This window comes from Triticum urartu, chromosome 1A (assembly GCF_056163025.1).
Source record: "Triticum urartu cultivar PI428250 chromosome 1A, HENAU_Tu73, whole genome shotgun sequence".
Classification (NCBI taxonomy): Eukaryota; Viridiplantae; Streptophyta; class Magnoliopsida; order Poales; family Poaceae; genus Triticum; species Triticum urartu.
Window position 1 is genome coordinate 410,341,222 of NC_141873.1, and position 12,888 is coordinate 410,354,109.

Sequence of the window (12,888 nt, forward strand, 5' to 3'; positions counted from 1 at the left end):
CAACATAGGAAACAACCATCACATAAGCATGGCATGATGCACAACCAAGTATGATGCATGTCCGGTTTAAATATGCATGGCATGGTAAAGTGCACAAACAAAACTACAAGTTAAGTGGAGCCCAATATGCAACGAGTTGCATATTGACGGAACACCACATCAATTATTTAGTTCACTCCCGGTTAGGTACTCAACAATATTAAATGTTGGTTAAACATGGCAAGAGGTGAACCAAAAGTAAACTACACAGTTAGGCATATTAAATGAGGCCGGAAATATCAAACAACAATTCCGGTAAATCTTCATGTGCATTAGTAATTTAATGCAACAACAATTTAAACATTCTTGATGTTGTTATCATGATGCGGATGACATGTGCAAGTTATGCAATTTTATGAAAAAGTTGACATGAGCAAAATATGAAGCATTTATCACCGTGGTGAAAAGAAAGGGTGCCACGGCGATGAATCTGAATATGATGCCACGGCACCATATCGGTTCTGGTAGCTCATGGAGATACCGGTGCAAAAGGTAGTGTGGCGGGAGCGTGCAAAAGATGGTGGGGTGATCCCGGATACCGGGTTTCCACGAGTCGATGGCATGGAATTGAGAGACAGTACGGACACGGTGCAGACAAAGGGTGCATCTCATACAACAAGCAATCATTCGTTCACGGGCGTTGTCTCGGGGTTATACCTTCCAGGCGTGACTTTTCGGAACGGATCAAGTTCGTAGCGGAAGTAGACGTTCTCGCCACGTTCATAGTGGAGGTAGTTGATACGTCTCCATCGTATCTATAATTTTTGATTGCTCCATGCTATATTATGTACTGTTTTGGATGTTTATGGGCTTTAATATACAATTTTATATCATTTTTGGGACTAACCTATTAACCCAGAGCCCAGTGCCAGTTTCTGTTTTTACCTTGTTTTAGGGTTTCGAAGAAAAGGAAAACCAAATAGAGTCCAATTGACCTGAAACTTCATGGAACCCATTTTTGGAAGGAAATAAGCCCAGAAGACTTGAAGTGCACGTAAGGGAAGCTTCGAGGAGGCCACGAGGTAGGGGGCGCGCCCACCCCCTGGGCGTGCCCTCCACCCTTATGGGCCCCTATAACGCCCTCGATGCGGCTATATCTCCCACGTGTCGAAGCACGACTTAGAGGCATAACCGCATTGAAAGCAATGTCGCAAGTGAGGTAATCTTCACACAACCCATGTAATGCATAAGGGAAAGAGATACATAGTTGGCTTACAATCGCCACTTCACACAATACATGAATAAAGCATTACAACATCCAGATACAATCAAGGTCCGACTACGGAACCAAAATAAAAGAAGACTACCCCAAATGCTACACAGATCCCCGATCGACCCAACTGGGCTCCACTACTGATCGAATAGAACGAAACAACATAAAGGACAAGATCTTCATCGAGCTCCTCCTTGAGCTTGGTTGCGTCATCTGCACGGTTCAACGGCACCTGCAAGCAGGTTTTGGTAGTATCTGTGAGTCACGGGGACTCAGCAATCTCACACCCTCGCGATCAAGACTATTTAAGCTTATAGGTAAGGTAATGGTATGAGGTGGAGCTGCAACAAGCGACTAGCATATATGGTGGCTAACATACGCAAATGAGAGCGAGAAGAGAAGGCAAAGCACGGTCGAACAACTATGATCAAGAAGTGATCCTAGAACAACCTACGTCAAGCATTACTCCAACACCGTGTTCACTTCCCGGACTCCGCCGGAAAGAGACCATCACGGTTACACACACGGTTGATGCATTTTAGTTAAGTTAAAATTCAAGTTTTCTACAACCGGACATTAACAAATTCCCATCTGCCCATAACCGCGGGCACGGCTTCCGAAAGTTCAAATCCCTGCAGGGGTGTCCCAACTTAGCCCATCACAAGCTCTCACGGTTAACGAAGGATATTACTTCTAGCGGGAAGACCCGATCAGACTCGGAATCCCGGTTACAAGACATTTCGACAATGGTAAAACAAGACCAGCAAAGCCGCCCGATGCGCCGACAAATCCCGATAGGAGATGCACATACCGTTCTCAGGGCACACCGGTTAGGTCAAGCTACGAGTAAAACCAACCCTCGAGTTGCCCCGAGGTGGCCCCGCAGGCTGCCCGTTTCGGACCAACACTCAGAGGAGCACTGGCCCGGGGGGGTTTAAAATAAAGATGACCCTCGGGCTCGCGAAAACCCAAGGGAAGGTTATAGGTTGTTAGTGCAAATGGTAAAACCAAGGTTGGGCCTTGCTGGAGGTGTTTTATTCAAGGCGAACTGTCAAGGGGTTCCCATTATAACCCAACCGCGTAAGGAATGCAAAATCCAGGAACATAACACCGATATGACGGAAACTAGGGCGGCAAGAGTGGAACAAAACACCAGGCATAAGGCCGAGCCTTCCACCCTTTACCAAGTATATAGATGCATTAATTAAATAAGAGATATTGTGATATCCCAACAAATAACCATGTTCCAAACATGGAACATACTCCAATCTTCACCTGCAACTAACAATGCTATAAGAGGGGCTGAGCAAAGCGGTAACATAGCCAAACAACGGTTTGCTAGGACAAGGTGGGTTAGAGGCTTGGTTCAACAATATGGGAGGCATGATAAGCAAGTGGTAGGTATCGCAGGATAGGCATAGCAAAAGAGCGGGCAACTAGCAAGCAAAGATAGAAGTGATTTCGAGGGTATGGTCAACTTGCCTGAGATCCCGCAAGGAAGAAGAACAAGTCCAAGAAGAAGACAAACGGGCGTAGCCAACGGATCCTCACAAACGCAACATTACCGGATTACCGAGAAGAAGTACACCGGAAAGAAGCAAACAACATAGTAAACAATCATCACATAAGCATGGCACGATGTGCAAACCAGTATGATGCATGTCCTGTTTAATGATACATGGCATGGCATGGCAAAGTGCACAAACAATCCTACAAATTAAGTGGAGCTCAATATGCAACTGAGTTGCATATTGAAGAAAACACCACATAACTTATTTAGTTCTCTCTCGTTTATGTACCCAACAAGATTAAATGTTGTTAGCATGGCAAGAGGTGAAGCATGATGAAACTATCTAATCTAGGCAAGTTTAAATGAGGCCGGAACAACAAAACAACAAGTCCAAAAACTCCTCATATGCATATATTAGGTTTGGTACGGTTCTGCCCTAAACACAATTTTAGAGTTGTTAAACATGCGAGATGAGTGCATCATGTTAAACTAGGCATTTTTCCACCCCATTTACATATAAAGTTTGTTACAAACCGAGTTACGATTAAAAAGTTATGAATTAAAGCATTTAACATGGCAATAGGCAAATTAAACCAAACAACAATTTAAACATTTCAAACTTGCATGAAAGTTGAAAATTATGAAACTAGACAAGATTCTAAGCATATTTCATATATAACTTATTTTAATCCGATGCATGGTTTGTGAGACATTAAATGCATGAACATGGAGGGTTTTTCTGTAAAACTGCAGTCTCAGGAATAAATAGTAAAATCGCAGGTCAGCAAAAAAACAACACGGGCCCAAATTGACTAGCCCAACAATGTGCAGGGACAACCGGAAGATGGGCTTCCTCACATTGGGTCTGTCAAGGAAACGGGGGGTGCTGGACCGATGGATCTGGCAGCCCAGCTCGATCAGGAGAGGGTCAACGCGCACGGGCGCGCTCGCTGCAGAGTGCAGACGAACAGGTCTTGGCACCCGAGACGGCAACGGCGACGTGGGATGCTCACGCTGGTGAACTTGAGGACGAGCGGGCACCGCGGCTCCAGGAACATGGCGGGGCGGCGAGATTCGACGCGAGGAAGACGCTTTGGCCGAAGACGATGGCTTGGCGAAGCAGGGGAGACTCGAGCAGCGCACCGGGTAGAGGAAGTAGAGGCCGCAATAGGCAGACTTGGCGGGAGCAGCAGGTCCCGGAGGGGTCGACGGGGCTTGGACGCGGGGCTCCGGCAAGGTTGGGGAGGTCCAGCGCGCGAGGAACGGCGCATGGAAGGACGACTGGGCACGGATACATGGTGCAGGCAGGAGGCTCCATGGCGGTTGCTGCTATGCTGGTCGCCGGGCAGAGGACGGCAGAGCACAACGAAGAGGCCAGGAACGGGCAGGTTGGCTACGGGGGAGGACCTGAACGCTGGAATCCGAAGGAGCGGCGACTTGGCGGAGGCCGGCCGGATCTGGAGCGGGCTATGGCACCGGCGTGGGCAGAAAGTCAACGAAGGCCATGGCGCTGCGGGGAGCTCCTCTCCCGTATGGCGCAGCGGGTGGACTTGGTAGCAGGTGCTCCGACGAGGTACTTGGCTGGGCGACGGGTCCTGCGAGGGCACGACTTGGCGGTGCCAAGGAACGAGGAAGGGCTTGCATCTACTGCGGAGGGAGCAGAGGATGGCTACGGGGATGGATTTGGTGGGATCTGAACACGAGGAAGAAAAAGTGGTTGCTGCGATTCGTCTCGGGTGGAACTGGATCGGGAGGGGATCCCGATGTGGGAGAGGAGTGGCGGCGGGGAGGGACAAGCCAACTAGGTTTTAGGGTTAGGCTAGATTTGGTAGGTGGTGGTCTATAAATATAAGGAAAAAAAGGAGTTTGGATCCTCCGATCAAAATCGTACGGTTCAGAAAGAATAGGCTAGGGAGTCCAAATAATAAAATGGTGATACTTTGTAGACGTTTGGGGATGATCCGGACACAACGGTGGCGATTGCCCGGGTCGGGTCTGGGACAGCTTTTCGGACGCACGCGCGAGGGGGGTTGATGCACTGAGGAGAGAAGGTTTCGGACCGTGCGATCGCATCGGACAACTCCGGAAGCGAAGAGGGGAAGGAGGATGGACTAGGTGGGCTGTGGCGAGACTGCGAGGGCGAGAAGAGAGAGAGAGGGCCCGGCATCTGTCTCCGGAGAACGAAAACGTCCAACGTTAGACTGGCTATACTACCGCTATAGTTATCCATTGGGGCATCAAACTATCTCCGAATGCGATGAAACTTGACAGGCGGTCTATCTACACTATAATAAGACAACACGTCAACTCTCATCCCATTTCGAGATTTTCCGGCCACTTATAAAATAATATTTCGGACATGCCGCGGGCGCGTGCAAGTGTTGTTGGGCTCAGAACAGACAACGGAAGGAACAAGGAGACCGGGACGGTTGCAAGTTTTTGAAAACATGTGATGCAATGCACATGATGACATGATATGAAAAACATGACATGCAAGCAAAAGACAAGGCACCATCAACGAATAACTGGAAGACACCTGGCGCAATGGTCTCGGGGCGTCACAACACTCCACCACTACGAGAGGATCTCGTCCCGAGATCTAGAATGGCACCGGAGGGAAAACGGAAGAGAGAGAGAAAAGTAAAACTAAGTTGCTCCTTTGACAAACGAGTGAAACCAAAGAACCTTGAATAGGTTAATCCATTTCGAGAAAAGAATACAACAGAGATAAATGAAGTTGAAAGCACTCCGTTAGCAAAGAGGAACAAGGAAGAACAACTTTGGGCAGCACTCCGGTTGAGAAGGGATGGAAGACTTTGCAAGATGAAAAGAACTTGAGCAGAGGACACAACACTCCGGTTAAATGGATAAGCATGAAAAGGACATGATCTTAGACAACACGAGATGACAGTTCGAAAGAACAACATCGCAATGCCTCCGGACGAAATGAAAGAATGCAAAGAAAAGAACGGAGAAGAAAACAACATGTTCTACCTCGAATGAATTTGAGAGAGCATCCTTAAAAAGAAGGATTGAATGGAGTTGTTGGGAAATCAACAACGAAAAGAACAGGCTTGTTGAGGGCTTATGGAAAACATCTCAAAAACTTGAGGTGAAAACCTGCCACAAACAAAAACAATTCCTTGCTTGAGAGCGACGGAGAGATGAAAACATCTTTCATCGCGAGAATAGGAGGAAACTTGGATCACCGATAAACACCATAAATAGCAACATTCCTTAGGGAAGGTTTTAGGTGAAATATAACCCAACATGTGAATCATGAAACATGAACTCAAATTATCAAGAAAGACATAACACCACCTCAAAAGATAAGTTAGAAAGAATTGCACTCCGGGTTGAAAGATGAGGAATGCTTGAGCTCCTGTGAAAGGAATGTCAATGAACACCTCGAGAAGGAATTACGTCCTTGATGAACCATCATGTAGAACCTTCATGAAGAACTCTGGTAACAAAAGAATGATCAAACGAGAGAAAAGGAGGTTGAAAACACAAGGTTAAGCCTTGCGATGATTTAGATGAATCTCCGCGATGAAATAATTGAGAGAACTTGGAACTCCGGGAAAGAAAGATGAAACAATTAAAATAGAGAATTTGAAGAACCTCCGAAACAAGGAATTACTCACTTCGATGAAACAAGAATAAGAATTACATTCCGCTTATGCTTCGTCAATTAAATTGATGACAACCAAAGGATTTGGCATACTACTTATTCTCGTACGAAGGATTAAGAGAGATATAGCGTAAATTTGAGAGGGTCTTCAACGAACCACCGGTAGAATCGAAACAACGAATGAATTAATATGATAAAGAAGGAAGAGAAATGTTGAACGAACCACCATAAGGATTGAAAATGAACGAAGAAAAAATAAAGAAACACCGGGAAGAATTTAGCAAATGAACGAAGATGCTTGATAGAATTTAGATACAAGAGAACGAAGAATTCAAGAGCTGATAAGAGAATACTTGAATGATGCACCGGTAAGATTTGGAGAGCGAGAGCTGAAAGCTGAATATGAATAAACCTGAATTGATGGACTCCGGAAAGGTGAAAGGAATTCTCACAATCAAAAACAATTATGAGAGGATGGCCTCGAACTAGAACCACGAATTTCTGCGAGAACGGATAAGATATGGAGGTAAAACTCTTCTTCGGTCTTCAAATGCATAGAATGATGATGAGAAACACAACCATGAATTGTTTAGACACTACGAAAGAATCAAAAGCGAAGAGGTTGAGCCAACGATGAAAAGAATTTGACCGATCTTGGAGAAAGGCATTAGACTGATGATAATTCATTCTTACGTCAAACTTTAGAAGATTTGAGAATAACTCCGGGAGAATAAGAAGAGTCAGGTAAGATCCTGGGAAAAGACCTGTGGGTTAGGGCCCACTCAAAGAAACACCATTGAAAAGGTCACTTGGAAGATAGATTGCACCGGTTGAACTAAGACTTGAATGAGAGAACATCCTCGAAAGATCTTGAACGAATGCAGAGTGGAAACACTAATATTCGATATATCTTGAACACTCTGGAACAATTGAATAGCAAGCGGGGAATGATTTTGAGGTGCACCGACATGTGAATATCATTAGAAACAAAGAAAAGAATATGATCAACATTGAAAACTCGAATTGAATCCACCGGAGAAGAAAGGGAAACGAACAATGATGAACATGAGGCTCCGTTAGGATCTTCATGAGAATCACCGGATAAGAAAATTGACGGAAAAGGAATGGAGAGACTTCACAAGAATAAAAGGATACTTGATAAAGAAATCTTAGTCCTTGAGGAAAAAGGGTGGGTGGGCGGGAAAAACAAAGGCAACTTGGAGACGGATGAAACAAGCAACATTGAGAAGAACTGATAATTGATCTTACTGATGTTGAAATGATTGGATCCACTTGAAGAGAAACACGCCGGTGAAAAAGGATTGACAAAACAATCTTGATGATCAAGAAGGATTGGTATTCACATAGGAACATGAGAACACCGCTTAGGCAAGGAATGGAATGAACATTTGACTTCGAAGCAACTCGAATACCACAACTCAAAACAAAACAAAGGATTGGCTTGCAAAATAAGCCGGAACAAACATATGATAGAGATTTCGTCCGAAGTTTTCGTGGTGGGGCCTACACGGGCTCGATCGTACAGCACCATCATGTACAAGGCAGTGCACATGACATACGAAGTGTCCCCGAGTCGGCATAGCCAAGGACTCTTTAAGACACAACGAGACCACTGTAAAACCAACCGTGGATAGGCGGACCACTAGACGTCGAACCCCAATTTCATATCATACATCTATCGGAAAGATATCCTAAGAGCTACTTGAATTCCCACTTATAAACTCCCGAAATTCTCCCAGTTATGCAATCAGGTGTTGGGGATACAGGGGAAGCATAATATCTCACCCAAAACTAGCAAATCCTACATCCATCTATATCCATCCTTCAACACATAACCAAGAAACCTTCGGAAATCATCTACCTCAACCTTCGAAAAGCATCTGTTATACAAGTTATGGCAATACTCCCGAACTCCCGCCCCAGTACTGGGTGGCATCAAGGTTATCTCACCAACAACTGCATAAAAGAGATTTTCGATGTCGGCGAAACTAAACTCAGGTATTCCAGAACTGCAACGATAAAATTGTGACGACAACACCTCGGAGCTCAACTCCCCAGGACAGTGCCACAACCCCTAAATGACAGGAGGCACCAAGAACAATGTTCTCGTCACAAAACCATCGGAACGATTCCAAGATACCCGCATGATCCTAAAAAAAATTTAGTGAAAATTTGAGAAGAGAAGAGTCAAAACTCTATGTCAGGATGCCTCACCAAAGCGACGAAGGGACTGAGGAGTAAAAAGAATTCCTAACTCTCCGATATATATAATCCTAAATGACTCAAAACATTTTTCTAGACTCAACAACGCCAGCGATTCGATCAAGCAGGGGGCTCCTAAGGTCGGGGAAGGCTCTGATACCAACTTGTAACGCCCTCGATGCGGCTATATCTCCCACGTGTCGAAGCATGACTTAGAGGCATAACCGCATTGAAAGAAATGTCGCAAGTGAGGTAATCTTCACACAACCCATGTAATGCATAAGGGAAAGAGATACATAGTTGGCTTATAATCGCCACTTCACACAATACATGAATAAAGCATTACAACATACAGATACAATCAAGGTCCGACTAGGGAACCAAAATAAAAGAAGACTACCCCAAATGCTACACAGATCCCCGATCGACCCAACTGGGCTCCACTACTGATCGACTAGAACGGAACAACATAAAGGACAAGATCTTCAACGAGCTCCTCCTTGAGCTTGGTTGCATCATCTGCACGGTTCAACGGCACCTGCAAGCTGGTTTTGGTAGTATCTGTGAGTCACGGGGACTCAGCAAACTCACACCCTCGCGATCAAGACTATTTAAGCTTATAGGTAAGGTAATGGTATGAGGTGGAGCTGCAACAAGCGACTAGCATATATGGTGGCTAACATACGCAAATGAGAGCGAGAAGAGAAGGCAAAGCATGGTCGAACAACTATGATCAAGAAGTGATCCTAGAACAACCTACGTCAAGCATTACTCCAACACCGTGTTCACTTCCCGGACTCCGCCGGAAAGAGACCATCACGGTTACACACATGGTTGATGCATTTTAATTAAGTTAAACTTCAAGTTTTCTACAACCGGGCATTAACAAATTCCAATCTGCCCATAACCGCGGGCACAGCTTCCGAAAGTTCAAATCCCTGCAGGGGTGTCCCAACTTAGCCCATCACAAGCTCTCACGGTCAACGAAGGATATTACTTCTAGCGGGAAGACCCGATCAGACTCGGAATCCTGGTTACAAGACATTTTGAAAATGGTAAAACAAGACCAGCAAAGCCGTCCGATGCGCCGACAAATCCCAATAGGAGCTGCACATATCTCATTCTCAGGGCACACCGGATAGGTCAAGCTACGAGTAAAACCAACCCTCGAGTTGCCCCGAGGTGGCCCCACAGGCTGCCCGTTTCAGACCAACACTCAGAGGAGCACTGGCCCGGGGGGGTTTAAAATAAAGATGACTCTCGGGCTCACGAAAACCCAAGGGAAGGTTATAGGTTGTTATTGCAAATGGTAAAACCAAGGTTGGGCCTTGCTGGAGGAGTTTTATTCAAGGCGAACTGTCAAAGGGTTCCCATTATAACCCAACCGCGTAAGGAACGCAAAATCCAGGAACATAACACCGATATAATGGAAGAGCTTTACTTAAGGCAAATTGTCAAGGGGTTCCCATAATAGCCCAACCGCGCAAGGAACGCCAAATCCGGGAACATAACACCGATATGACGGAAACTAGGGCGGCAAGAGTGGAACAAAACACCAGGCATAAGGCCGAGCCTTCCACCCTTTACCAAGTATAAAGATGCATTAATTAAATAAGAGATATTGTGATATCCCAACAAATAACCATGTTCCAAACATGGAACATACTCCAATCTTCACCTGCAACTAACAACGCTATAAGAGGGGCTGAGCAAAGTGGTAACATAGCCAAACAACGGTTTGCTAGGACAAGGTGGGTTAGAGGCTTGGTTCAACAATATGGGAGGCATGATAAGCAAGTGGTAGGTATCGCAGCATAGGCATAGCAAAAGAGCGGGTAACTAGCAAGCAAAGATAGAAGTGATTTCGAGGGTATGGTCAACTTGCCTGAGATCCCGCAAGGAAGAACAAGTCCAAGAAGAAGACAAACGGGCGTAGCCAACGGATCCTCACAAACGCAACGTTACCGGATTACCGAGAAGAAGTACACCGGAAAGAAAGCAAACAACATAGTAAACAATCATCACATAAGCATGGCACGATGCGCAAACCAGTATGATGCATGTCCTGTTTAATGATACATGGCTTGACATGGCAAAGTGCACAAACAATCCTACAAATTAAGTGGAGCTCAATATGCAACTGAGTTGCATATTGAAGAAAACACCACATGACTTATTTAGTTCTCTCTTGTTTATGTACCCAACAAGATTAAATGTTGTTAGCATGGAAAGAGGTGAAGCATGATGAAACTATCTAATCTAGGCAAGTTTAAATGAGGCCGGAACAACAAAACAACAAGTCCGGAAACTCCTCATATGCATATATTAGGTTTGGTACTGTTCTGCCCTAAACACAATTTTAGAGTTGTTAAACATGCTAGATGAGTGCATCATGTTAAACTAGGCATTTTTCCACCCCATTTACATATAAAGTTTGTTACAAACCGAGTTACGGTTAAAAAGTTATGAATTAAAGCATTTTAACATGGCAATAGGCAAATTAAACCAAACAACAATTTAAACATTTCAAACTTGCATGAAAGTTGAAAATTATGAAACTAGACAAGATTCTAAGCATATTTCATATATAACTTATTTTAATTCGATGCATGGTTTGTGAGACATTAAATGCATGAATATGGAGGGTTTTTCTGTAAAACTGCAGTCTCAGGAATAAATAGTAAAATCGCAAGTCAGCAAAAAAAACAACACGGGCCAAAATTGACTAGCCCAACAATGCGCAGGGACAACCGGAAGATGGGCTTCCTCACATTGGGCCTGGCAAGGCAAGGGGGGGTGCTGGACCGATGGATCTGGCAGCCCAGCTCGATCAGGAGAGGGTCAACGCGCACGGGCGCGCTCGCTGTAGAGTGCAGACGAACAGGTCTCGGCACCCGGGACGGCAGCGGCGACATGGGATGCTCATGCCGGTGAACTTGAGGACGAGCGGGCACCGCGGCTCCAGGAACATGGCGGGGCGGCGAGATTCGACGCGAGGAAGACACTTTGGCCGGAGACGATGGCTTGGCGAAGCAGGGGAGACTCGGGCAGCGCACCGAGTAGAGGAAGCAGAGGCCGCAATAGGCGGACTTGGCGGCAGCAGCAGGTCCCGGAGGGGTCGACGGGGCTTGGACGTGGGGCTCCAGCAAGGTTAGGGAGGTCCAGCGCGCGAGGAACGGCGCATGGAAGGACGGCTGGGCACGGATCCATGGCGCAGGCAAGGGGCTCCATGGCGGTTGCTGCTGTGCTGGTCGCCGGGCAGAGGACGGCAGAGCACAGCGAAGAGGCCGGGAACGGGCAGGTTGGCTACGGGGGAGGACCTGAACACCGGAATCCGAAGGAGCGGCGACTTGGCGGAGCCCGGCCGGATCTGGAGCGGGCTATGGCACCGGTGCGGGCAGAAAGTCAACGAAGGCCATGGCGCTGCAGATGGATGGGTTCGGGTGTCGCTGCGGGGAGCTCCTCTCCCGTATGGCGCATCGGGTGGACTTGGTAGCAGGTGCTCCGGCGAGGTACTTGGCGGGGTGACGGGTCCTGCGAGGGCACGACTTGGCGGTGCCAAGGAACGAGGAAGGGCCTGCATCTGCTGGGGAGGGAGCAGAGGATGGCTGTGGGGATGGATTTGGTGGGATCTGAACACGAGGAAGGAAAAGTGGTTGCTGCGATTCATCTCTAGTGGAACTGGATCGGGAGGGGATCCCGATGTGGGAGAGGAGTGGCGGCAGGGAGGGACAAGCCTCCTAGGTTTTAGGGTTAGGCTAGATTTGGTAGGTGGTGGTCTATAAATATAAGGAAAAAAAGGAGTTTGGATCCTCCGATCGAAATCGGACGGTTCAGAAAGAATAGGCTAGGGAGTCCAAATAATAAAACGGTGATTCTTTGGAGACGTTTGGGGATGATCCGGACACAACGGTGGCGACTGCCCGGGTCGGGTCCGGGACAGCTTTTCGAACGCACGCGCGAGGGGGGTGATGCACTGAGCAGAGAAGGTTTCGGACCGTGCGATCGCATCGGAAAACTCCGGAAGCAAAGAGGGGAAGGAGGATGGACTAGGTGGGCTGTGGCGAGACTGCAAGGGCGAGAAGAGAGAGAGAGAGGGCCCGACATCTGTCTCCGGAGACCGAAAACGTCCGATGTTAGACCGGCTATACTGCCGCTATAGTTATCCGTTGGGGCATCAAACGATCTCCGAATGCGATGAAACTTGATAGGCGGTCTATCTACACTATAATAAGACCACACGTCAACTCTCATCCCATTCCGAGAACATTT

General features: G+C 46.8%; 1 long non-coding RNA gene across 1 annotated transcript; it reads right to left on the reverse strand.

The window, feature by feature from the left end:
• Positions 1-1,199: 1,199 nt before the first annotated feature.
• On the reverse strand, positions 1,200-4,270 carry LOC147991467 (uncharacterized). The gene is made up of 2 exons (XR_015603431.1): positions 2,735-4,270; positions 1,200-1,484 (listed from the first exon to the last, which is right to left on the reverse strand). It is a non-coding gene; the product is annotated as an uncharacterized LOC147991467 (long non-coding RNA).
• Positions 4,271-12,888: the final 8,618 nt, after the last annotated feature.